Here is a 24,406-nt window from a genome sequence, read left to right as displayed (position 1 = left end):
CTCCCTGATTGGGCCATCAATTAGGGCTCAATCAGTGAGTTCTTTCGAGGAGGACTCAATCAGGGAGTACATATTCCAGCAGACCAACCTCATTTGCCTGACTGAAGTCATCACAACATGTGTTGAAATGGAGGCATTATCTGTGGAAATATGAAAGGATGAATTGCCTGCCATTTCTTTGAAACTGTTTTTGGGACTTTTTTCAAGATGACAATAAACGATTGTACTTCACAAACTAAAAGTGATTTATCGAGATGTGAAATTTGAGGGACCTTTTTAGATATCATTGGCAATTTATTATATAAGGCTTTATGGAAATTGTATAATTATTATTTATGTGTACATTCATAGAAAAACAACAGATATCACTTAATAGAATCAAGAGTTAGAGAAATTGTCAAAATCACTTTAATTTTGTGAAGGTTGGTTAACCTCTTTCAGTGATAGTTATTATCGTGGACATGGCATCATAATGTATTACTAAGTGCTAGTAAGAAGCTAAATTCTACCCCAGCTTGGAGTCGGGGGTGGGGGGCTCACATGAATCCCTCCCGTGTCTGCATGGGTTTCCTCCGGCTGCTCCGGTTTCCTCCCACAGTCCAAAGACATGCTGTTTAGGTGGATTGGCTATGCTAAATTCTCCTTCAGTGTACCCGATCAGGTGCTGGAGTGTGGCGACTAGGGAATTTTCACAGTAACTTCATTGCAGTGTTAATGTAACCCTACTTGTGACACTAATAAATAAACTTTAACTTTTTTAAACTTTATCTCCCACAATGTCCCTCACTGAGGTCGGGTAGATGAACCGGATGGATGTGGCCTCCTGCTGGGTGCTCGGGTCTCCTTTCTTTATTGATTCTTCATCTTTGATATGAGGTCAAACTCCCCTTCCAGCATCTTGTCCTGCTCTATGCCACTGGTGCTCATTCTCCCACGCACAGTGCAGTTCAGGAGGACTACCTACCACTGAACCCATGTTTGGAAGCAAGTTACGTGGGCAGAATTTTCAAAGCCAACAAAAACCCCTGCAACATGTGCCAAACCACTCCCTGTGAAGTTTAGCAACTTTAAGGAGCTCTGGAAATCACCAAACAGTTGTACAATTGCAATGACAGCCATTAGAAACCAATCATCAACCAACCTGTAAAGTTAATGATCGCTTTAATTTATGCTGCTGGGTGGTCCTTCCTGCCTCTGACGGGTGTTTACAAGATGCCACTAGCTGGAGCATTCAGTGATGGCATCAAATTAACAATGACAGCCTCATCAAGATGGTGTTGAGCGTGGTTTCCACCAGAAAATGCACATATCCTTAACGTCACAATGATAATTCCAAGCTATGTACAGATATATTGAACTTTTAAATAAGACGTGCTTTTTAAAAAAAAACCCATATTGGCAAAGACTAGCTGAGATTGCAAAGTAACCACTTGTTAGAATTCTTACATTGGTTATATTCAGTCCTGAGAGAGACAACATAATGTTGAATCCTTTTCAGACAGAAACATTTCAAAGGAAGGTACAATGCAAAAATTGAATTGTAATCTTATGTGGAGATAACAGAAGCTGATTTCCATCTCAACAGGAATGATCTCCTGATAGTTATATCCCAGACATGTTTTTGTTTTCCTGTTCCAGGAACACATTAGAAAGGAAGTTAAAAATGAACAGCAACGCTAGTCTCAGTGTGCTACTCTGGTGCTCCTGTTCTACTGTGCTGGTATGTGCTGTGCAGACTCACAGTTGAAGAACATTCACTTGGCACCCCTGCTGTTTGCAGGTAAAGTCTCCCTCACTCTGACTGCTGGAAGCAAAGCAGGTCAGCAAGGACACAGTCAAAAAGAAAACAAGACAAATACTTATCTAGCCTGCAGAACCAGGAATGTCCAAACCAACTATTCAGCTTTCGAAGTCAGAGCTACCAGAATCACCCAACTTAATGGCTGCAATGTTTCACCAAAGGCTGATTCATATATCTTTTTAATTTTTATGTTTGGAGTCATTTCTCACTTCTAATCTGTGTGTATGCGTGTTGCACTGTATTTTTTTTGCATTATAGCAACTAATAAACTCACTTTATCTTTAACTCAAAAAAGCTTGGTTACATTGACTTTTTTTATTTATTTATTAGTCACAAGTAGGCTTACATTCACACTGCAATGAAGTTACTGTGAAAATCCCACTCCGGCACCTGTTCGGATACACTGAGGGAGAATTTAGCGTGGCCAATGCATCTAACCAGCATGTCTTTGGACCGTGTGAGGAAACCGGAGCACCCAGAGGAAATCCATGCAGACACAGGGAGAACGTGCCAACTCCGTACAGACAGTGACACAAGCCGGGAATCCAACCTGGTCCCTGATGCTGTGTGCCATCCCAGTATTTGGGAGAGGAAACATTATCCACAAGAGAAGGGATCATTTTAAATTGACTTTGTTGCGATCAACCAATGGGTTGAATAAAGACCCAGAGCCAGTTTACCCCTCCTCACCCATGAGCATAAGAATTAGAGGGTATCACATCTGGAATGATAATAAATTGGGGGACTTCGCCTGAGGTCCGGTCATAACATTATGCTCTTATATCATAGGATGCATTTAAGGCTGCAATAAACAGATTTTTGGCCTCACGCGGAATTAAGGGATATGCAGAGTGGGCAGAAAAATGGAGCTTAAGCCCATGAAAAACCATGATCCTATGAATAGTGGATCAGGCTCAATGGATGCGTGGTCCTATTGCTCCTATTGTTTATGTTCTTATATTATTTTGGAGCCAAAATGTCACTCCTAGTAATGAAAAACTGACCAAAACAATTTAAAAGATATATGAATCAGCCTTTGGCTTGACTCTGAGGAGTAGATGGTGAAACATTGCAGCCATTAAGTTGGGTGATTCCGGTCGTGCTGACTTCGGTAGTTGAATAGCTGGTTTGGACATTCTTGGTTCTGCAGGTTAGCGGAAGAATTTGTCTTGTTCCCTTTTTGACTGTGTCCTTGCTGACCTGTTTTGCTTCCAACAGTCAGAGAGAGTGAGGGAGACTTTACCTGCAAGCAACAGGGGTGCCAAGTGAATGCTCTTCAGCTGTGACACTGCACAGCACACACTAGCACAGTAGGGCAAGACTTTGCACCAAACAACATATTTTTCACATCTCTGTCAGGTGCCTTTGTCTCCTCCATACAGGTTGCCCATTAACATTTTTCTCACATGATTAAAAGCCTTCACCTTTGTGTATAAAAATTTCATAGCTTCGAGAGTACTTTGCTGTGCATGTCCCTTGCTTTCGTCCTCTGGATCCTGCTATAGTTAACTAATCCATAGAGCGTTTCGATACCTTGGCATGTGACAATTCAAATTATTTTTATTTTAAAAACAGCAACTGATAACTTTGCCTAATTCTGTATTCAGAACATTACAATCATATAATATATGCAAACAGGTTTGCTACGCACATTTGACTACATAACAACACAAGGAGAGATCATTTGTATTGGTTGATGATGAATAATAATGTTTCAGAAGGGATTAAACATTTATTTTATATTGCAAATTCTGCTATAATTTTTTTTAAAATAAAACCTATTAGTTTAAATCTCTGAACAGTAATAAAGTCTGGGTGGATTGTGACTTCGAATACTCATCGGGTAAAAGATTTAATGCATCAAGAAATAGTAAATTAGTTAAACTTAATGTGGTCGATCCTACTAATTCCCTAAATTTGCATTTTTAATTTACAGCTGCAAGGATTTACAACTGCGCTAAACTCATGTTTGAGAATACAAAGTTATAATGATATCACCAAAATGTCCCTTGATATCTAAAGTGTGTCTTCCAATCTGGATGGCATGGTAGCATAGTGGTTAGCACTGCTGCCTCACAGTACTAGAGACCAGGGTTCAATTCCTGGCTTGGGTCACTGTCAGTGTGGAGGTTGCATGTTCTCTGGGTGCTCTGATTTCCTCCCACATTTTGAAAGATGTGCTGGTTAGATGCATTGACTCAAACAGGCACCTGACTGTGGTGACGAGGGGAATTCCACAGTAACTTCATTGCAGTGTCAATGCAAGCCTTACTTGTGACTAATACTTTAACTTTAAAGGGGCTTCTGCAACAAAAAAATTACTGCACAGGGACAGGCCCTTCAGCCCTCCACGTCTGCACTGACCATGCTGCCTGACTGAACTAAAACCCCCGACCCTTCCGGGGACCATATCCCTCTATTCCCATCCTATTGATGTATTTCTCAGGACGTCCTTAAAACTCCCCTGGCAGCGAGTTCCAGGCACCCCCCACCCTCTGTGTGAAAACTTTGACTCGTACATCTCCTTTAAACCTTGCCCCTCGCACCTTAAACCTATGCCCCCTAGTAATTGAGTCTTCCACCCTGGGAAAAAGCTTCTGACTATCCATTCTGTCCATGCCCCTCATAATCTTTTAGACTTCTATCAGGTTGCCCTTCAATCTCCGTCGCTCCAGTGAGAACAAACCAAGTTTCTCCAACCTCTCCTCATAGCTAATGCCCTCCATACCAGGCAACATCCTGGTAAATCTTTTCTGTACCCTCTCCAAAGCCTTCACATCCTTCTGGTAGTGTGGCGATCAGAGTTGAACACTATATTCCAAGTACGGCCTAACTAAGATGCTATAAAGTTATAACATGACTTGCCAATTTTTAAACTCAATGCCCCAGCCGATGAAGACAAGCATGCTGTAAGCCTTCTTGACTACCTTCTCCACTTGCGTTGCCACTTTCAGTGACCTGTATGCATGTACAGCCAGATCCCTCTGCCTATCAATACTCTAAAGGGTTCTACCATTTACTATATATTTCCTATCTTTATTAGACCTTCCAAAATGCATTACCTCACATTTGTCTGGATTAAACTCCATCTGCCATCTCTCTGCCTAAGTCTCCAATCGTTCTATATCCTGTTGTATCCTCTGGTGGTCCTCATCGCTATCCGCAAATCCACCAACCTTCGTGTCATCCGCAAACTTACTAATCAAACCAATTACATTTTCCTCCAAGTCATTTATATATATTACAAACAGCAAAGGTCCCAGAACTGCTCCCTGAGGAATGCCACTTGTCACAGCCCTCCATTCAGAAATGCACCCTTCCACTGCTACCCTCTGTCTTCTATGATCAAGCCAGTTCTGTATCCAGCTTGCCAGCTCACCTCTGATCCCATGCAACTTCGCCTTCTGCACCAGTCAGCCATGAAGGACCTTGTCAAAGGCCTTACTGAAGTCCATGTAGACAACATCCATTGCCCTACCCTCATCAATCATCTTTGTCACTTCCTCGAAAAACTCGATTAAGTTAGTGAGACACGACCTTCCCTTCACAAAACCATGTTGCCTCTCGCTAATACATCCACTTATTTCCAAGTGGGGGTAAATCCTGTCTCAAAGAATCCTCTACAATAGTTTCCCTACCACTGACATAAGGCTCACCAGCCTGTAATTACCTGGATTATTCTTGCTCCCCTTCTTAAACAAAGGAACAACGTTGTTTATTCTCTAATCCTCTGGGTCCTCCCCTGTAGCCAGTGAGGATACAAAGATTTCTCTCAAGGCCCCAACAATTTCCTCCCTTGCCTCTCTCAGTATTCTGGGGTATATCCCATCAGGCCCTGGGGACCTGTCTACCTTAATGTTTCTCAAACACCCCAAAACCTCCTCCTTTTAAATCTCAACATGACTCAAACTATTTACACACCCTTTCCCAGACTCAGCATCCACCAAGTCCTTCTCTTTGATGAATATTGAGCAAGCTACTCATTTAATACCTCACCCATTTCCTCTGGCTCCATGCATAGATTCCTTTCCTTGTCCTTGAGTGGGTCAACCCTCTCCCTGGCTACCCTCTTGCTCTTTATATATGTATAAAAAGCCTTGGGATTTTCCTTAATCCTGCTGGCCAATGCTTTTTTGTGACCTCTTTTAGCCCTCCTTACTCCTTGCTTAAGTTTCTTTCTACTTTCCTTGTATTCCACACTTGCTTCATGTGTTCCCAGTCTGCTAAGCTTGACAAATGCTTCTTTTTTCTCTTTGACTCGGCTCACAATATCTCACATAATCCAAAGTTCCCAAAACTTGCCATACTTATCCTTCATCCTTACAGGAATGTGCCGATCCTGAATCCCTATCAACTTACACTTGAAAGCCTCCCACATGCCAGATGTTGATTTGCCCTCAAACATCTGCTCCCAACCTACATTCTTCAGTTCCTGCCTAATGTTGTTGTAATTAGCCTTCCCCCACTTTTGCACCTTAACTTGAGGACTACACTTTTCTTTATCCATCAGTACCTTAAAGCTTACTGAATTGTGGTCACTGCTCCTGAATTGCTCCGCTACTGAAACGTCGACCACCTGGCTGGGCTCATTCCTCAATGCCAGGTCCAATATGACCCATTCTCTAGTTGGAATATCTACATACTCTTTCAAGAAGCCCTACTGGATGCTTCGTACAATCTCTGCCCCATCCACGCCCCTAGCACTAAGTGAGTCCCATTAAAAGAACAAAGAACAAAGAACAGTACAGCACAGGAAACAGGCCCTTCGGCCCTCCAAGCCTGTGCCACTCCTTGGTCCAACTAGACCAATCGTTTGTATCCCTCCATTCCCAGGCTGCTCATGTGACTATCCAGGTAAGTCTTAAACGATGTCAGCGTGCCTGCCTCCACCACCCTACTTGGCAGCGCATTCCAGGCCCCCACCACCCTCTGTGTAAAAAACATCCCTCTGATATCCGAGTTATACTTCGCCCCTCTCAGCTTGAGCCCGTGACCCCTCGTGATCGTCACCTCCGACCTGGGAAAAAGCTTCCCACTGTTCACCCTATCTATACCCTTCATAATCTTGTACACCTCTATTAGATCTCCCCTCATTCTCCGTCGTTCCAAGGAGAACAACCCCAGTCTACCCAATCCCTCCTCATAGCTAAGACCCTCCATACCAGGCAACATCCTGGTAAACCTTCTCTGCACTCTTTCTAACGCCTCCACGTCCTTCTGGTAGTGCGGCGACCAGAACTGGACGCAGTACTCCAAATGTGGCCTAACCAGCGTTCTATACAGCTGCATCATCAGACTCCAGCTTTTATACTCTATACCCCATCCTATAAAGGCAAGCATACTGATGCGCATCAATTGGACACGAGGCACAAAGCTTCGGTAAAAGAAGGCTTTTATTAACTAACAATGGAACTAACAGAACTTTAACACACTATCCCAGACTGAAGAGGTCCCGCCCGAGCAGGGGGTCTTATACCTCTCCCAGGAGGCGGAGCCCGACTGGGATGTGCCACAACAGTAACAACCACAGGTGTATCAATTCCACCCTAGCCCAACAACAACATTAGAACAATCCAACAACAACATTAGAACAATCCCACAGTGGGAACCAACGATGGTTCACCACACATACCATATGCCTTCTTCACCACCTTCTCCACCTGTGTTGCCACCTTCAAGGATTTGTGGACTTGCACACCTAGGTCCCTCTGTGTTTCTATACTCCTGATGACTCTGCCATTTATTGTATAACTCCTCCCTACATTATTTCTTCCAAAATGCATCACTTCGCATTTATCCGGATTAAACTCCATCTGCCACCTCTCCGCCTAATTTTCCAGCCTATCTATATCCTGCTGTATTGCCCGACAATGCTCTTCGCTATCCGCAAGTCCAGCCATCTTCGTGTCATCCGCAAACTTGCTGATTACACCAGTTACACCTTCTTCCAAATCATTTATATATATATCACAAATAGCAGAGGTCCCAGTACAGAGCCCTGCAGAACACCACTGGTCACAGACCTCCAGCCGGAAAAAGACCCTTCGACCACTACCCTCTGTCTCCTATGGCCAAGCCAGTTCTCCACCCATCGAGCCACTTCTCCTTGTATCCCATGAGCCTTAACCTTCTTAACCAACCTGCCATGTGGGACTTTGTCAAATGCCTTACTGAAATCCATATAGACGACATCCACGGCCCTTCCTTCATCCCTTCCATTCAATATAGGGAAATTTAAAATCTCCCACCACAACAACATAGAAACATAGAAAACTACAGCACAAAACAGGCCATTCGGCCCCACAAGTTGTGCCGAACATATCCCTGCCTTTTAGGCCTACCTATAACCTTCCATCCTATTAAGTCCCATGTACTCATCCAGGAGTCTCTTAAAACACCCTATTGAGTTTGCCTCCACCACCACTGACGGCAGCCGATTCCACTCGCCCACCACGCTCTGTGTGAAAAACTTCCCCCTAACATTTCCCCTGTACCTATCCCCCTTGTTACCTTGCCAAAATCTGCCTACATATCTGTTCCTCTATCTCCCGTTGGCAGTTGGGCGGCCTATAGTAAACCCCCAACATTGTGACTACACCCTTCCTATTCCTGAGCTCTGCCCATATTGCCTCGCTGTATGAGGCCTCCGAGGTGTCCTCCCGCAGTACAGCTGTGATATTCTCCTTAACAAGTAGTGCAACTCCCCCACCCCTTTTACATCCCCCTCTATCCCGCCTAAAACATCTGAATCCTGGAACGTTAAGCTGCCAATCCTGTCCTTCCCTTAACGAAGTCTCTGTAATAGCAACAACATCATAGTTCCAAGTATGAATCCAAGCTCTAAGTTCATCTGCCTGACCTGTTACACTTCTCGTATTGAAACAAATGCGCTTCAGTCCACCAGACCCTCTTTGATTAGCAACCCCACCCTGCCTACTCTTTCTTTGAGTATTTCCGGCCCTACTCTCTGGTTTCCCTTCAGTTAATTCCCTTTGCTTTGGTTCCCACCCACCTGCCAAACTAGTTTAAATCCTTCCATGTGACACTAGCAAACCTTCCGGCCAGAACATTTATGCCCTTCCAGTTTAAATGCAACCTGTCCTTCTTGTGCAGGTCCCACCTGCCCCGGAAGAAACCCCACTGGTCCAGATATCTGAAACCCTCCCTCCTACACCAGCTGTTTAGCCACATGTTGAGCTGTACTATCTTCCTATTTCTAGCCTCACTGGCACGTGGCACAGATGGTAATCCTGAGATTACAACCCTAGAGGTCCTGCTTTTTAACTTTCTACCTAACTCCCTAAACTGCTGCTGCAGGACCTCATCGCTCTTCCTGCCTATGTCGTTAGTACCAATATGTACCACAACCACTGGCTGTTCACCCTCTCCCTTCAGAATGCTTTCTGCTCGTTCAGAGATATCTTGGACCCTGGCACCAGGGAGGCACCATACCATCCTGGTGTCTCTTTCATGTCCACAGAAGTGCCTATCTGCATTCCTAACTATAGAGTCCCCTATAACTATTGCTCTAGTGCTTTTTGTCCCTCCCTGCTTAACAACAGAGCCAGCTGTTATAATAGCTGAACATGCAATCCAGAATCTTGACGAAGACTTTTATAAGGGCATAATCTATAAAATCCTCAGATTAAAGAGAGCCGCACGGGTTCTTCATGGTTATTTGACATTCTAGGAGGGTATTTGATCAGTGCTCTATGTTGTATTATCTCCATCAGGTCAGAGGTTAGAAAAAAGCAATTGGTTTCCATGGAGCAGATTTTCAATGCAGTGTCAAGACCTGGATGAATTTCGATGCTGACCCTGAGCGAGAGCTGCTTGGCGATTGTATTGCAATTTTTCAATATAAGTGATCTAATTGGCCAAGGGGTGAGTTTTGTGCCAAATTTACAGACACTTTCTGAGAGGCACGGGCTGCCTGCCTGATGCCAGCGGCAAAGGGAGGTGGCAGCCATGTTAGGGACTGACTTGTCGATTTGAGCAGGCAACTCCCCAGACAGCGGGAGAAAGCAAGCCACAGTTTTACGTAGCAAGACAGGACCAGCACATGTGCAGGTGTGGATTAACACCAGATATTTGTTAAAAACACCATTGTAAATGAAGTTATTTGGGCCTTGAAACAAACTCAACCACTAGCGTGCACAAGACGACTCAGCTCATTGAAGAAGACTTTGGAAAATTCAACAGCCCAACAAAAGGGTGGTAATTGGTGTTGGGTTCTTTTCCTGCTCCCCTTGTCATACTATCACTTTGAAAATCTGAGACTACCCCGGAGGTGTCAGCATCCGGAGATGACTTCCAGAATCCCAATTATCAATGACCACCCACATCAGCCCCCAGCCCCGACTGAGAATCCTGAACCACGTTTCCACAGTTGGAAGAGAAAGATAAGTCAAGGTTCTGATCCGTGTTCACCAGCCAGAGACCCCAAAGATATTGGTTAAGGTCATAATTAGAAATGGTCTTCAGGGTCTAAGGGCAGATGAACAGAATGAAGTTGTGTGTGTGCGTGTGTCAGAGGGGGGTGGGGGGGAGGTGGGGGGAGGATGGTGGTGCTATTGGGGGAGGGGATGCAAGGCGGGAGGGGGGTGGAGACTGAAAGAGTGGATTGGAGGCAACCATGCTGGTAGAGGGGGTTGAGTGATGGGTGAGACGGGGATGGGGGAGACTGGGAAGGGCAGGGGATGTGGGCCGGAGGGAAGGAAGAAGGTGTCCTGGGCCGGGTAGTGGTGGATTTCCCAGGCCAGAGGGGGGAGGGGTGGTGTCCCAGACCAGAGCATCGGTTGGAGCGGAGTTGGGCGGTTGGTTGGAGTGCAGTGGGGGGGGGTTGGTCTGAACAAAGTGGGAGGTTGGGGTTGGTCGGAACGGAATTGGGGGAGGTGGAAGCAGAGGGTGGAGGGGTGGCTGGAGTGAGAGTGGGGGGAGGTGACGAGAAGTGGGTCAGACCAGGAGATGGGTCAGCTGGAGCAGAGGGGGGATGGGTGTGGGGGTAGTGAGGTGGGTCCGTCGGGGGTCATGTGTGCGCGGGGTGCCCTATGTGAGGTTGGGTCTGGGTGCTTAGATCATTATTGTGGAGTGAGAAGTGTTTTTTTCCTTCTTTCAGAATAATTGTCAGATTTGTTCACTCACCAGGACCTACTGAATAAGATCAAATACATTTAATACACACCAAATATTTGATAGCGAGTTATAGAAAATGCTTAACCAATCATTTTTAATAAAGTTATTAACTTCAAATGGTAAAAACAAAAGCAATGTTTACACTTGAAAGTAAAGTAAAAGTAAAGTTTATTTATTGATCACAAGTAAGGCTTACATCGTACTGCAATGAAGTTACTGTGAAATTCCCCTAGTCGCCACAATCTGGTGCCTGTTTGTGTAAAGGTACCCAACCAGCATGTCTTTCAGGCTATGGGAGGAAACCAGAGCCCCCGGAGGAAACCAACACAGACACAGGGAGAGTGTGCAAACTCCACACAGACAGTCACCCAAGCTGGGAATCGAACCCGGGTCCCTAGCGCTGTGAGGCAGCAGTGCTAACCACAGTGTTACCGTGCTGCCCACACGGGGGCACAGTGGTTAGTGATTGAATGCAGAGGGAGTGCATGATCCTCACAGTCAACGCTGTGTGCACTCAGTTCACACCTCACTTCACTTGTCCTTTTACATGCATTTCTCTTCAGTCATACCGGTAAGAAAGAAGCTACGCAACTGGAAATCAGCGTAATGTGGCAACGCTCGCCTGAGCAACGGTCAACAAAATATCTCATGGGCCTCACTCAGAACACTGATGGGGCGCATATGGCCCCCAAGTTTCAGGTGGCCCACCACTGCCCGAAGCTATGTCAAGCATAAGAAACCCCATAGTATTACCGAAGAAAGTGCATTATTCTAACTGAAAGGACAATGAAAATAGAAATCTTGAAGCTTTATATTTACATATACACATAGGCGAGGGGCAAATAAGTACTCATAATCGAAACAAAGTTTATCTTTCAATCAGCCTATCTGCATTATGAAATACTGTCAGTTTTCTTAATTAATATGCATGAAAACTTTTAATCCACAGCAACACAAGTTCAGTTACACAGATCAGCACTTACTAAATGGAAGCAGCTATAGAATGTGTACAAAGACCTCAATACTATTTTTAAAGTTTAAAGTTTATTTATTAGTGTCACAAGTAAGCTTACATTAACACTGCAATGAAGTTATTGTGAAAATCCCCGAGTTACCACATTCCGGTGCCTGTTCGGGTACACTGAGGGAGAATTTAGCACGGCCAATGCACCTAACTAGCATGTCTTTCGAACTGTGGGAGGACACCGGAGCACCCGAAGGAAACCCACACAGACACGGAGGGAAAGCGCAGACTCCACACAGACAGAGAGCCAAGCCGGGAATCGAACCTGGGTCGCTGGTGCTGTGAAGCAGCTAACCACTCATTATTTTTGGGCAGTAAAGTCACTGATGATGTCCTCAATGAGAAACTATGAAGTTTATCATTTTCTATGCACATATCGCTTAGTATGCAGCATTGTTGTCTACAGTTCATATTAATGTTTTTTAGCCATGAAAATTATCCTTTCTCCTGAACAATTTATTGCCATTTGACTCAGAAAGAGTCGCAATATTGCTTCTACATTAGGGAAAGCCAATTGACTTTTTCCTTGGATAATGGCTTGATGTAGATCCTGGTGGCAAAAAAGTTCCTTCATCTGAGCAATCTTCCTTTATATAAGTTTGGAACTGCTTTATTTTTCCAATGAGGCTAACATTAACATTGCCAGAATACCTCTTCATCAGAAACTTTATACCTCCATACGTATTTTTTTTTCTGAGGTATCTAAATCAATCAGGATTGGGAAGCTGTTTGCAGCATTTCTGTATATGAGTGCTTTTTTTCAAGTTGATTTCAAGTATCACAGAATCATAGAAACCCTACAGTGCAGAAAGAGGCCATTCGGCCCATAGAATCTGCACTGACCACAATCCCACCAAGGCCCTATCCCCATAACCCCACATATTTACCCGCTAATCCCTCTAACCTACGCATCCCAGGACACTAAGGGGCAATTTAGCATGGCCAATTAACCTAACCCGCACATCTTTGGACTGTGGGAGGAAACCGGAGCACCCAGAGGAAACCCACGCAGACATGGGGAGAATGTGCAAGCTCCACACAGACAGCGACCCAAGCCGGGAATTGAACCCAGGTCCCTGGAGCTGTGAAGCAACAGTGCTAACCACTGTGCTACCGTGCCGCCCCTAACCACTGTGCTACCGTGCCGCCCCTAACCACTGTGCTACCGTGCCGCCCCTAACCACTGTGCTACCGTGCCGCCCCTAACCACTGTGCTACCGTGCCGCCCCTAACCACTGTGCTACCGTGCCGCCCCTAACCACTGTGCTACCATGCCGCCCCTAACCACTGTGCTACCGTGCCGCCCCTAACCACTGTGCTACCGTGCCGCCCCTAACCACTGTGCTACCGTGCCGCCCCTAACCACTGTGCTACCGTGCCGCCCCTAACCACTGTGCTACCGTGCCGCCCCTAACCACTGTGCTACCGTGCCGCCCCACGTACATCCTTCATGGAAATAAAAAGTTTCACTCAAAACCTGTCATTTGGAGAATGCATTTCATCAGCTCTTGGTGCGTCATTTATTTTTTTTCTCATTCTTCTCCTTTTATTCACACGCAGTCGTCTACTCCAGGCAGGTTTTCTTCTGCTTCGAGTTCAATTCAATTTTATCAAAACTTTCTTGGATTTCTTTCAAGGAGTGAGAGGGTGATGTGTAAAGATTTGCACAAGTATTAAGGGTTATCTGTGGATCCCATAGAGCCGGGCTGGCTTTGTGGAAATGGACGCAAACTCTTTCCCTTGTAGAATGCCGGCTCCTTTCTCTCCTTGTATAGCCTTTTCCATTGCCAGCTGTATGAAAATGAGTAACAAGATCAATAATAATTGAGCCACAGATCTCAGCTATAGCTCAAGTAGCCTTTGCATGTTCCTCCCGCCTAGTGTCAGAGAGATGTTTGGGTACAGTGGAATCAGCACTCAAAAATGATTTGAGTCCTGCCCAGTGTCTTACAGAGGCAGAGAAACATGTGAATATTTGTTGCACAACCGCAAAAAACCTATTGCGTCTAAGCAGCAATCAACTGCAACACAGGCAACATGGTTCAGTGAATGCCCAGCACATGGAATATATATATAACATTATTACTTTTCCCCAGAAGTTTTTGCTCCATGTCATTATACCTTCTTACCTGGTCAGCTGCGTTATCATATGATTCTCTTCTGCACTCACTGAAGTCAATTTTGCAGTCATTGCCTAGACAATCCAGCACCCTATTGGGCAAACTTTCTCCAGTATGGTTTTCTAATGCAAGGAATATTAGAAACCATTAAATGGGAAAACCATTGTCAGGTGATACATATAGAATCACTACAGTATAGAAGGAGACCATTCAGCCCATCAAGTCTGCACTGACAACAATCCCACAGTTCCCCCCCGAACAGTCCTGACCCACCCCCCACCTAGCACCCCCCCCCGCCCCCAGGCAATGCTGACCCCGCAGTAGGCAAACATCGCCCAGCCCACACCGATCTCCAGTCCCCCCCCACCCCAGTGATGATACACTCCGCAGTGCAGACCCCCTGGGAGGCAGACCCCCCCTCTCTTCGGCTGACCTTCCCCCCCACCCCTCCAGCAGACCCCCACTGGCTGACCTCCCCACCAACCCTCCCCGATCGCTGGCCTCCCTCCTGCCCTGACTGATCCCAAGTGCAGAGTAGCAGAGGCCCCCCCCCCCACCCCCACCATCACTCCCCCATATGCTCCACCTCCCCAAATGTCCCTCCCCCTTGGCGCTGCCCAATGCCCAAATAAAAAAACGCTTACATTTATTATTGTCTCGAAGAAGCCATGGAAGACACTTTTAAATGGATCATGTGACTGTTAATGATCAGGTGAAAGGGCGGCACCACAGATAAAAATTAGAGCTACTTCTCCACAGATTCATAAACTCAATATGACAAATAATTGTATAGCTATAGTATATTTTTGTCACATCAGAACCAAAATGATCACTTTAGAGTAATTTTTCACCATCTCCTTTATTCTTCAATATATGATGTATAACTTGAAATTTTGCCTTTTTTAATAAAGTTTATTTATTAGTCACAAGTAGGCTTACATTAACACTGGAATGAAGTTACTGTGAAATTCCCCTAGTCACCACACTCCGGCGCCTGTTCGGGTCAATGCACCTAACCAGCACGTCTTTCAGACTGTGGGAGGAAACCGGAGCACCCGGAGGAAACCCACGCAGACACGGGGAGAACGTGCAAACTCCACACAGACAATGACCCAAGCCGGGAATCGAACCTGGGTCCCTGGCGCTGTGAGGGAGCAGTGCTAACCATCGTGCCTAGAGGTCTCTCATAATGTGAGACCCTAAACTGCAGCTTACAGAGCTCATGTGTAAACCTGGCACTGAGTGGGTGCCATATTCCAACGTTTCTCTGGGAAAGCAAGTTTCTATCAAATTCCCTTTGGATTTATTAGTGACTATCTTATGTTTCTTACGTTTGGTTTTGGTCTCGTCAACAATTCAAAACATTTGTCCACCGTCACCAATTGTTTCCATGTCCACCTAGCCATCAATTCTTTTCAATTACTGAGGTGTAAGAAAAGGGTTAATGTGTCTCCTTGACTATTCATGACTAAAGGTAAAGTAATTATTGTAAAACTGCATGGGTATGAGTTGTACTGAATGGAATGTACTGATATAGTTAACTTAACTCGCAAGATGGACTTAATCAGAGGCTACCACCTGGACTCTGATATAGTTAGCTTAAACTGCAAGACATAGTTAACTTAACTGCAGGACAATAAGGCAGAGACACAGTATCAAGAAGAAAGGCTTTGCATTGATTGAAATAGTGTATAAGAAGCTTGTGGATTTTCCACAATTGGACTTCACTGAGGACCAAGTCACGACCGGTGTCAGGAACCCAAAGCAGGAAGCTGTTTGCCAGCCGTCGAATATGGAGTCCCCGACAAGCAGAACAGGTGAGACGCAGCTATGCATAATGGGATAAGTTATGGTCGCAATTCTCCCAAAAAAGTTCTACGTTCTAAATTTGTGGGAAAACTGGTGTAAATCACGGTTGTTTTTTTCAGTGGGAATTCACACGCAAATCTCCCACACTCTGTGCACTGCAGAGGTCATAATTGTGAATCTCATTAAATTTCAGGGTGCAGAGCCTATTCATGCCAGAGGCTGACAGTTCTGCACATATGCAGTGGCCGAACTGTCAGCCTCCCCGTTTGCTGGCCAGCTCAATTGCTGGCCAGCCCGGAACCCCTGGATTGTGCCCTCCCAAACCTCCCCGATCGCGGCCCCCTATCCATTCACGGGCCAGCCCCGACCTCCTCCTTGTCCCGGAGCACCCCGATCCCCAGCCACCCCCCCAGCAATGACGATCCCCCCCACCCACCTCCCGGCAGACCCTCCCCCGCTGATCCCCCCGGCAGACCCACTCCCGCTGACCACACCCCAGCCCCGTAGACCGCCCCTCCTGCTGACCACACCCCCGGCCTGCCCCGTTCGCTGGTCTCCCTCCTGCCCCCATCGATCATACTGTCAGAGTGGCAGCGGGACCCCTCCCACCCCCAGCGATCGCCCCTAAGCCCTGCCCCCACCAGGCACTGCCCGTAGACCCTCCCCCTTGGCACTGTCCCATGGGTATGCGCACTTTGCCCCTTGGGCAGTGCTAGGCGGCACAGGCTGGCACTGCCAGGGTGCCCATGCCCTGGAGGCAACACCCCCCTCACCACTTGACTACCTAGGGGGCCCCCATTTTCCCCCCTTCACTCCAGCAAGATCATCCCGCGAGTTCCACGAAAGTGGGGAGCTAGTCTGAACCCCGCTGGAGTGAAATACTCCTGATGGGGTGGGAGATGATAGCGGGCCCAGAGAATCCAGTCCCGGGCTGGCAAAGCACATTAAAAAGAGATGCAAAATACATTAAAATGACTTGCCTGGTGTTCCCGCCAGTGTCCAGCGTGAATCAGACGGCGGCGGATATCCAGCGCTGGGAGATGCGCGTGCATCGCGAACGCATGTGTGAATACCGTTAATCGGCTGACACGCGATTCCCCTGGCCCGCCGCGCTATAAAACTGGCGCAGTGGAATGAGAGAATTGCCCCCTATATGTTTTGATTGAGTATGCTAATAAACTTGCTTTACTTTTACTAAGTTGTGTCAGGAATTCTTTCCTTTATCTGGCTAACACAACCTGAATCCAAACGAACCTCTTGGCGTGATAAACTTCACGCGACAAGAGGGCATGACACCAGTAAGGGACCCAAAAAGGCACTTAAATTTTCAAACTGAGGTGCGGTGGGAGTAGCATGGGGTGGGGGGGAGGAGATCAAGGTTCAATCAAACATCTGACTCAAAAGGGGGATGGATTTTTACCTTCACTCCCCTAAAGGACTGGGCTGGCAAAATGTGTTGACTGGCAGCCCAATAGTCCCAGCGGGAGGTGCATTCCATTTTGAGGGTCAAGCCTCATTAGCATCGGGACATTGGGTTGCGGCCAGTGATCAAGTGCCCCAGGGCAGCTAATTACCAGGGGATGAGTGTCCCTGCTGAAAAATGTAATAAGTAAGAAGCACCATTGATCCAAGCGTGAAGAAAGCAGCATCACTCTGGCTGCAGAAAGGGCGCCAGTTATCCTGTCACATGAGTACCAGGTGTGGAGAGGGCAATATTGCATTGATTTTGGATTTTAATAAGGGTAAATACATCAGCACTTATGCTTTAAACAGATATTAAGATAGAAATATCTTCACGCCCCAAGTTTACTCAGAAGGTCCAAGAGTTCTTCGTCACAAATAACAATGTTAATGCAATTAATAAGATAACATTGTGGAAGCATTTCCTAAAAAGAAGCTCATTACTGCTCAATGTCAGGATGCAGGAGGCCCATTAGGAATTGCAATAAACATCCAGGGGCTTTATTTTATGTCCAAATAATTAAATAATAAAGAATGTTCTTAAGGCTTGTGTTAATGTCCATTGATCTGCTATGAATGCATTAACAGCGCCTCCAGGCAGTCCAAGACATCAATATCCTTTTATTTGTTAGCCATTCTGTTACATACTTCCCCACACCAAGCACTTTTCAGGGCAACACCTCTTTCAAAGAGGCTGCTCTTAAAGGGAAATGTTGAAAATGTCCTCAAAGCTGCCCCAGCGCCGCGATTGTAACTTCACAGAGGTGTGACAGCAGAGAGCAAGCAGTTTTGCGGAAATTCCAACTGGAATTTGAGAAACCAAAGTAACATAAATAGAGATGGATAGATTGTGGCAAAGTTAAAGATCTCCCACAGAATGTTAATGCATGGGCTGAACTCATTTGCATTCAGCTTCAGATACAATTTGAAGCAAATGGATTATTACAGTACAATTTCATAGAATCATAGAATCCCTACAATGTAGAAGGAGACCATTTGGCCCATCAAATCTGCACTGACCACAATCCCATGCAGGCCCTATTCCCATAACCCCTCATATTTACCCTGCTAATCCCCCTGACACTAGAGTTAATTTAGCATAGCCAATCAATCTAATCCACCCATCTTTAGATTTGTTGCAACATGTACAGTTCTGGGCACCATACTATAGGAAGGATGTGAACACATTGAAGGGAGTGCAGAAGAGGTTTACAAGAATGGAACCAGGGGTGAGATCTTTCAGTTATGAGGATAGATTGGAGGGGTTGGGACGGTTCTCTTTGGAGAGAAGAAGGCTAAGCGGAAATTTGATAGAGACGTTCAAAATCATGAGGGAACTGGACAAAATAGATAGGGAGAAACTGTCCCCCCTTGAAAAAGGGTCAAGAATGAAAGGGCACCGATTTAAAATGATTTGCAAAGGAAGCAAATGTGAGACAAAAATTTTTAGCATAGTGAATTGTTTTGGTCTGGATGCATTGCCTGGAAGTATGGTGGAGGCAAGATTAATCAAGACATTAAAGAGGGAATTAGATAATTACGTGAATAGAAACAATGTGCAGGAGAATGCACTAAGCCAGAAAACTCATTTAAAGAGCCGGTTCATGCATGATGGGCCAAATGGCCTACTTCTGCGCTGAAACAATTCTATGGTTCTTTGATGCACATCGGACGTTCTTAGAATTTTTAAGATTTCTAATGTTCTGAATCAAAAATTGGAAGATCTGAAAAAAAGAAATATGAACCTTACTGCTGGAATGTGGGGTCTCTAATATACATATTGCATGGCAATTACAACATTCAGACAGGCCACTTGACCCAACAGTGATAATGTTCCACACAGGCCTCCTCCCACCTTACTTCATCTAATTCCTTCAAAACGTCTTTCTATTCCTTTCATCCTCATGTGTTTATCTGACGTTTCCTGAAATTTATCTATGCTAGTTGTCTCAACTGCTCCTTGATGTAGCAAATTCCACATTCTAACCAATCTCTGTGTAAAGAGTTTCTCTTTAATTGCCTGTTGGATTTATTAGTGACCATCTTACACATTGGCTCCTAATTCTGCTCTAGCCTGTAAATGGAAGCATCTACATATAGATCAGGCTAATCAAATTAATAACAATACCATAGGGGAGGAATTCCTGGAGTACATATAGGATGGTTTTCTGGACCAATACTTTGGGCCATCCTAGACTGAGTATTGTGTAACGAGAAAGGAATAATTGGCAATCAAGTTGTGCGAGACCCCTTGGGGATGAACAACCATAATATGTTAGAATTCTTCATCAAGATGAAAAGTGACATAATTGATCCTGAGACTAAGGTCCTGAATCTAAATAAAGGAAACTGAGATGGTATGAGACACAAATTGGCTATGGTGGATTGGGGAACGTTACTTACAGGGATGACGGTGGATTGGCAATGGTAAACATTCAAGCAGCGCATGGGTGAACTGCAACAATTGCTCATTCCTATCTGCTAAGGAATGGGAAAGGTGGCCAAACTGTGGCTTACAAGAGAAACTAGGGATAGTATTAGATCCAAGGAAGAGGCAGACGAATTGGCCAGAAAAAAGTAGCAGACCTGAGGATTGGGAGCAGTTTAGATTTCAGCAAAGGAGGACAAAGGAATTGATTAAGAAGGGAAAAATAGTGTACGAGAGTAAGATAGTGGGAAACATAAAAATTGACTTCTCTTCACAAGTATGTGAAGAGAAAAAGATTGGTGAAGACAAATGTAGGTCCCTTATGGAGAGAAACAGCGGAATTTATAATGACCAACTAAATAAATACTTTGGTTCTGTCTTCAAAAGGAGGACACAAATAATGTATCAGAAATGTTGGGGAATACAGAATTTAGTGAGAGGGAGGAACTGAAGGAGATCAATAGTAGTAGGGAAATGGTGTTGGGGAAATTGATGGGATTGAAAGCCGATAAATCCCCTGGGTCTGACATTCTCCATCCCAGAGGACTTAAGGAAATGGCCCTGGAAATAGTGGATGTATTGGTGGTCATCTTCCAAGGTTCGATAGACCCAATTTCCACTGATTGGAGGGTGGCTAATTTAACCCTACTACTTAAAAAGGGAGATAGAGAGAAAACAAGGAATTATAGAACTGTCAGCCTGATGTTGGTAGTGGGGAACATGCCAGAGTCCATTATAAAAGATTTAATAGCAGAACACTTGGAAAATAGTGGCAGGATTGGAAGGGTCAGCATGGATTTACAAAAGGGAAATCATTCTTGACAAATCTACTAAAATTCTTTGAGGATATAACTAGTGGAGTTGATGAGGTGAACCAATGGATGTGATTTATTTGGTCTTTCAGAAATCTTTCGACAGAGACCCACTTAAGAGGTGAGTGTATGAAATTAAAGTGCTGGGTATTGGCAGTAGTGTATTGAGATGGATAAAAAATTGGTTGGCAGACAGGAAACAAAGAATAGGATTAAACTGGTCCTTTTCCAAGTGGCAGGCAGTGACTAACGTGGTAGCACAGGGATCAGTGCTAGAACCCCAGTTATTCACAATATATATTAATGAGTTGGATGAGGGAACTAAATGTATATCTCTAAATTTGCATTATTATAAAGATGACATAAAGCTGGGTGGGAGGGTGAGCTGTGAGGAGGATGCAGAGTTGCTTCAGTGTTATTTGGACAAGTTGAGTGAGTGGGCACTCACTCAAGTATAATGCCGATAAATGTGAAGTTACACACTTCAGTAGCAAAAACAGGAAGCAGATTATTATCTGAATGGCTATAGATTGAGAGAGAAGGGAATGTGCAATGAGACTTAGGTGTCTTTGTGCACCAGTCATTGAAGGTAAGCATGCAGGTGCAGCAGGCAGTGAAGAAGGCAAATAGTATGTTAGCCTTCATAGAGAGGGGATTCGAGTATGGGAGCAGGGATGTCTTAATGCAATCATATAGGGACTTGGTGAGGCCATACCTGAGATATGTTGTGCAGTTTAGGTGTCCTTATCTGAGGAAGGATGTTCTTGCTATCGAGGGAGTACGGCAAAGGTTTAGCAGGCTGATTCCTGGGATATCAGACTGACGTATGAGGAGAGATTAAGTCAGTTATGATTATGTTTGGTGGAGTTTAGAAGAATGAGGGGGGATCTCATAGTAACCTATAAAATTCTAACTGGGCTAGAAAGGGTTGATGCAGGAAAGGTGCTCCTTATGGCAGAGAAGTCCAGAACCAGGGGTACAGTCTGAGGGTATGGGGTAAGTCAGTTAGGACAGAGATGTGGAGAAATCTTTTCATCCAGTGAGTGGTAGTCTGTGGAAGTCTCTACCACAGAAAGCAGTTGAGGCCAAAAAATTGTTTTCAAGGAGTTAGATGTAGTTCTTGGGCTAAAGGGAGCAAAGGATAAGGGGGGAAAGCAGGAACAGGTTGGATGATCAGCCATGATCAAAATGAATGACGGAGCAGGCTCGAAGGGCCGAATGGCCTACTCCTGCTCCTAATTTCCATGCTTCTGTCTTTTCTATGTCTATCCTATCTAACTCTTTCCTAATCTTAAAGATCTCAATCAGTTGACTCCTTGGTCTTCTCTTTTCTAGAGAATAGAATCCCAGCCTATTAATCTTTTCTGATAGATGGAAGTTCTCAGTTCTGTTATCATTTTAATAAATGATTTTTGCACCTTCTCCAGCACCTGTACATGCTTCATATAAAATAGAGGCCAGGCCTGCTTGCAGAACTCCAGGTGTGGTCTAATCAACAATAATTTTATCCAAATAGCATGTGTTATTCTCAAACTATATTTAAATATGCAATGTGTATCTGAATCTTTTTTGTAAATTATAACCAAGTTGATTTGTGGTTTAATTTTACATTTTCATTGCATCAAAAATGTGCCTTAAATAATGACTTAATCCAAACTGCATCCTGCAAAAATTGTACTGCAATTTCTATCCAAATTACATCCAAACTGTATCAGAATTACATCCAAATTCTACATCGCAATATCCAAATGCTGTCAAAATCATACCTGATTTAAATGCACAGAACTATTTGATCCATCAAGTACTCTCCTTCCAACATAAAATTTGTAGATTTTCTTAATCTATGAAAAAAGTACCAAAGTTAATGATTTCTTCCTAAACCCCAAAGGCAATCAAGCAAAAAAAGATATTAATCTAGCCTTACACTCTACATTATTCATCCGTGACCATTCGGTGACAGAATATTCATAGGCAGACCATTCGTTTACACAATTCCTCATTAGCACAATTACCTGCTTACAATGGCATCACTGACATGTCATCCTTACTCAGCTGACAGCATTCTTACCTCTAGGTCAGAAGCTTGTGAGTTTAAGTCATACCCCAGGATTTGAGTACCAAAATCTAGGCTGATTGTTCAAGGCAGAATTGAAGGAGTAGTGTGTATTCAGAAGTGTGGTCCTTCAGATGAGATATTGAACTAAGGCCCATGTTAAGTATCTGACGACACTATTTAAAGAAGAAAGTCTCCCAGTATCCTGATGACATTTGTTGCTTAAGCAATGTCAGGAGTCATTCATCTTGGGCACATGCCGATGGGATCTTTGAGTGGGTAAAAGGAAGAGTGAGTCAGTTATAGACAAGTATCAGTGCAGTGGATTGCATACAGTCAAGACACACATTGAATTTCTTCAATAGTTGTTAACCATCTCTGCCAACCAGCTGGGGTATAGACAAGGATCTAACAGATAAATTAGTTCCTCCAGGGGTTAGAGAAGCAGAATGGGGATATCAGTTAAAACTCCTCCCTTGCTATTAGTGTAGATTAAGATCCACGACACCTATAGCTCTTTACTGTCACATGACCAAGTGGGGTATGGTCATTGTGGTCACATGGAATTTATTTTGATCGTGCTTTGTGTTACCCCCTGAATCAACTTCTCCCAGAGGGCTTACTTGATTGCTGGTGGGCGAGACAAGATGTTTAATTGTAGTCTGACTGCATGGAAAGGCTTGAAGGAGCAGCTTGTCTTTTCCTGTTCATTATTTTGACACTCTTGTTTGATGTGCAGATATCAAATTGCCAGGCTGGTTTGGGTAGCTGTGCACAGTCACAGTTTGAGTGTTTGAGTAGCAGTGAAGGCTGTGCTACTGGATTTCCCTAATGTGTTTAATAGTCACTGGCCCCAAGTAACTGCGCTCAAATCAAAACTCTACTGCAAACTGTTGTACTTATAAATAGAGGACTGAATGTAATGCATCATTTCTGTACCAGTCAGTGATATCAGGAAGGGGATCCCTGACTGGAGGAGGGAATTGCTAGTTTTTATTTTAATGGGAAGATTGTGCTGATAAACAGAATGAACTGCATGGCAGAGTTTGAGGTTTCATTTGTATCATCACACCTTGAATACAGTGCGACCCAATTTGCGTTTCTTACTAATATGTTTCAACGAGCTGTAATATATTCATGAGTTATAATACATAATTATAAGGTACTGTCAGAGGTATACAATTATTCTATCCGTGCAAACTTTTCCTTCCTTCTTTGAAGATTGTTGATCTGATCCTATAGGAATTTTCTCTTTACAACTGATGCATTCTCCTAGCTGTTGGAGGCACTGCATTGATGTCATTATTATCAGTGTGAATTCCGTTTTCCTGAAACTCTCCTGGGAATGTTAGCCATGTCAGACAAAACAAGGTGCCGAAACCAAATTAATCTCATCACTCTGACAGGAGAGGGAAGTTGGGTTTAAAACAGTCCCATCTCTCTGAAAAACAAGCCTTCTTTTAGCTCAGCCACGTTTGAATAATTAATTACCAATATCATTATGTAGTCATTACATGTCATAACAATATATCTGAGAGGTTGAACTTAATATTCTGAACTGAGCAGGGAGGAAGGCTGCACAGAAAATGCCAATTAAATATTGATACAGACTAATTGGGCACAGGATTTATGACACATATTGCCTTTGTTCTGCTTTTCAATATGTGAACTCTTCAAAGTACAAAGTCCTCCCATATCAGCTCTCACAGACTCATCATGTTTGTACATTTAACCCTCAAAAATATGACAGGCAAGCAGAGTTT

The sequence above is a fragment of the Mustelus asterias genome, chromosome 4, assembly GCF_964213995.1.
Source record: "Mustelus asterias chromosome 4, sMusAst1.hap1.1, whole genome shotgun sequence".
In the NCBI taxonomy this organism is placed as follows: domain Eukaryota; kingdom Metazoa; phylum Chordata; class Chondrichthyes; order Carcharhiniformes; family Triakidae; genus Mustelus; species Mustelus asterias.
The sequence above is the reverse complement of the archived record's forward strand: the minus strand, read 5'-3'. Positions refer to the sequence as shown.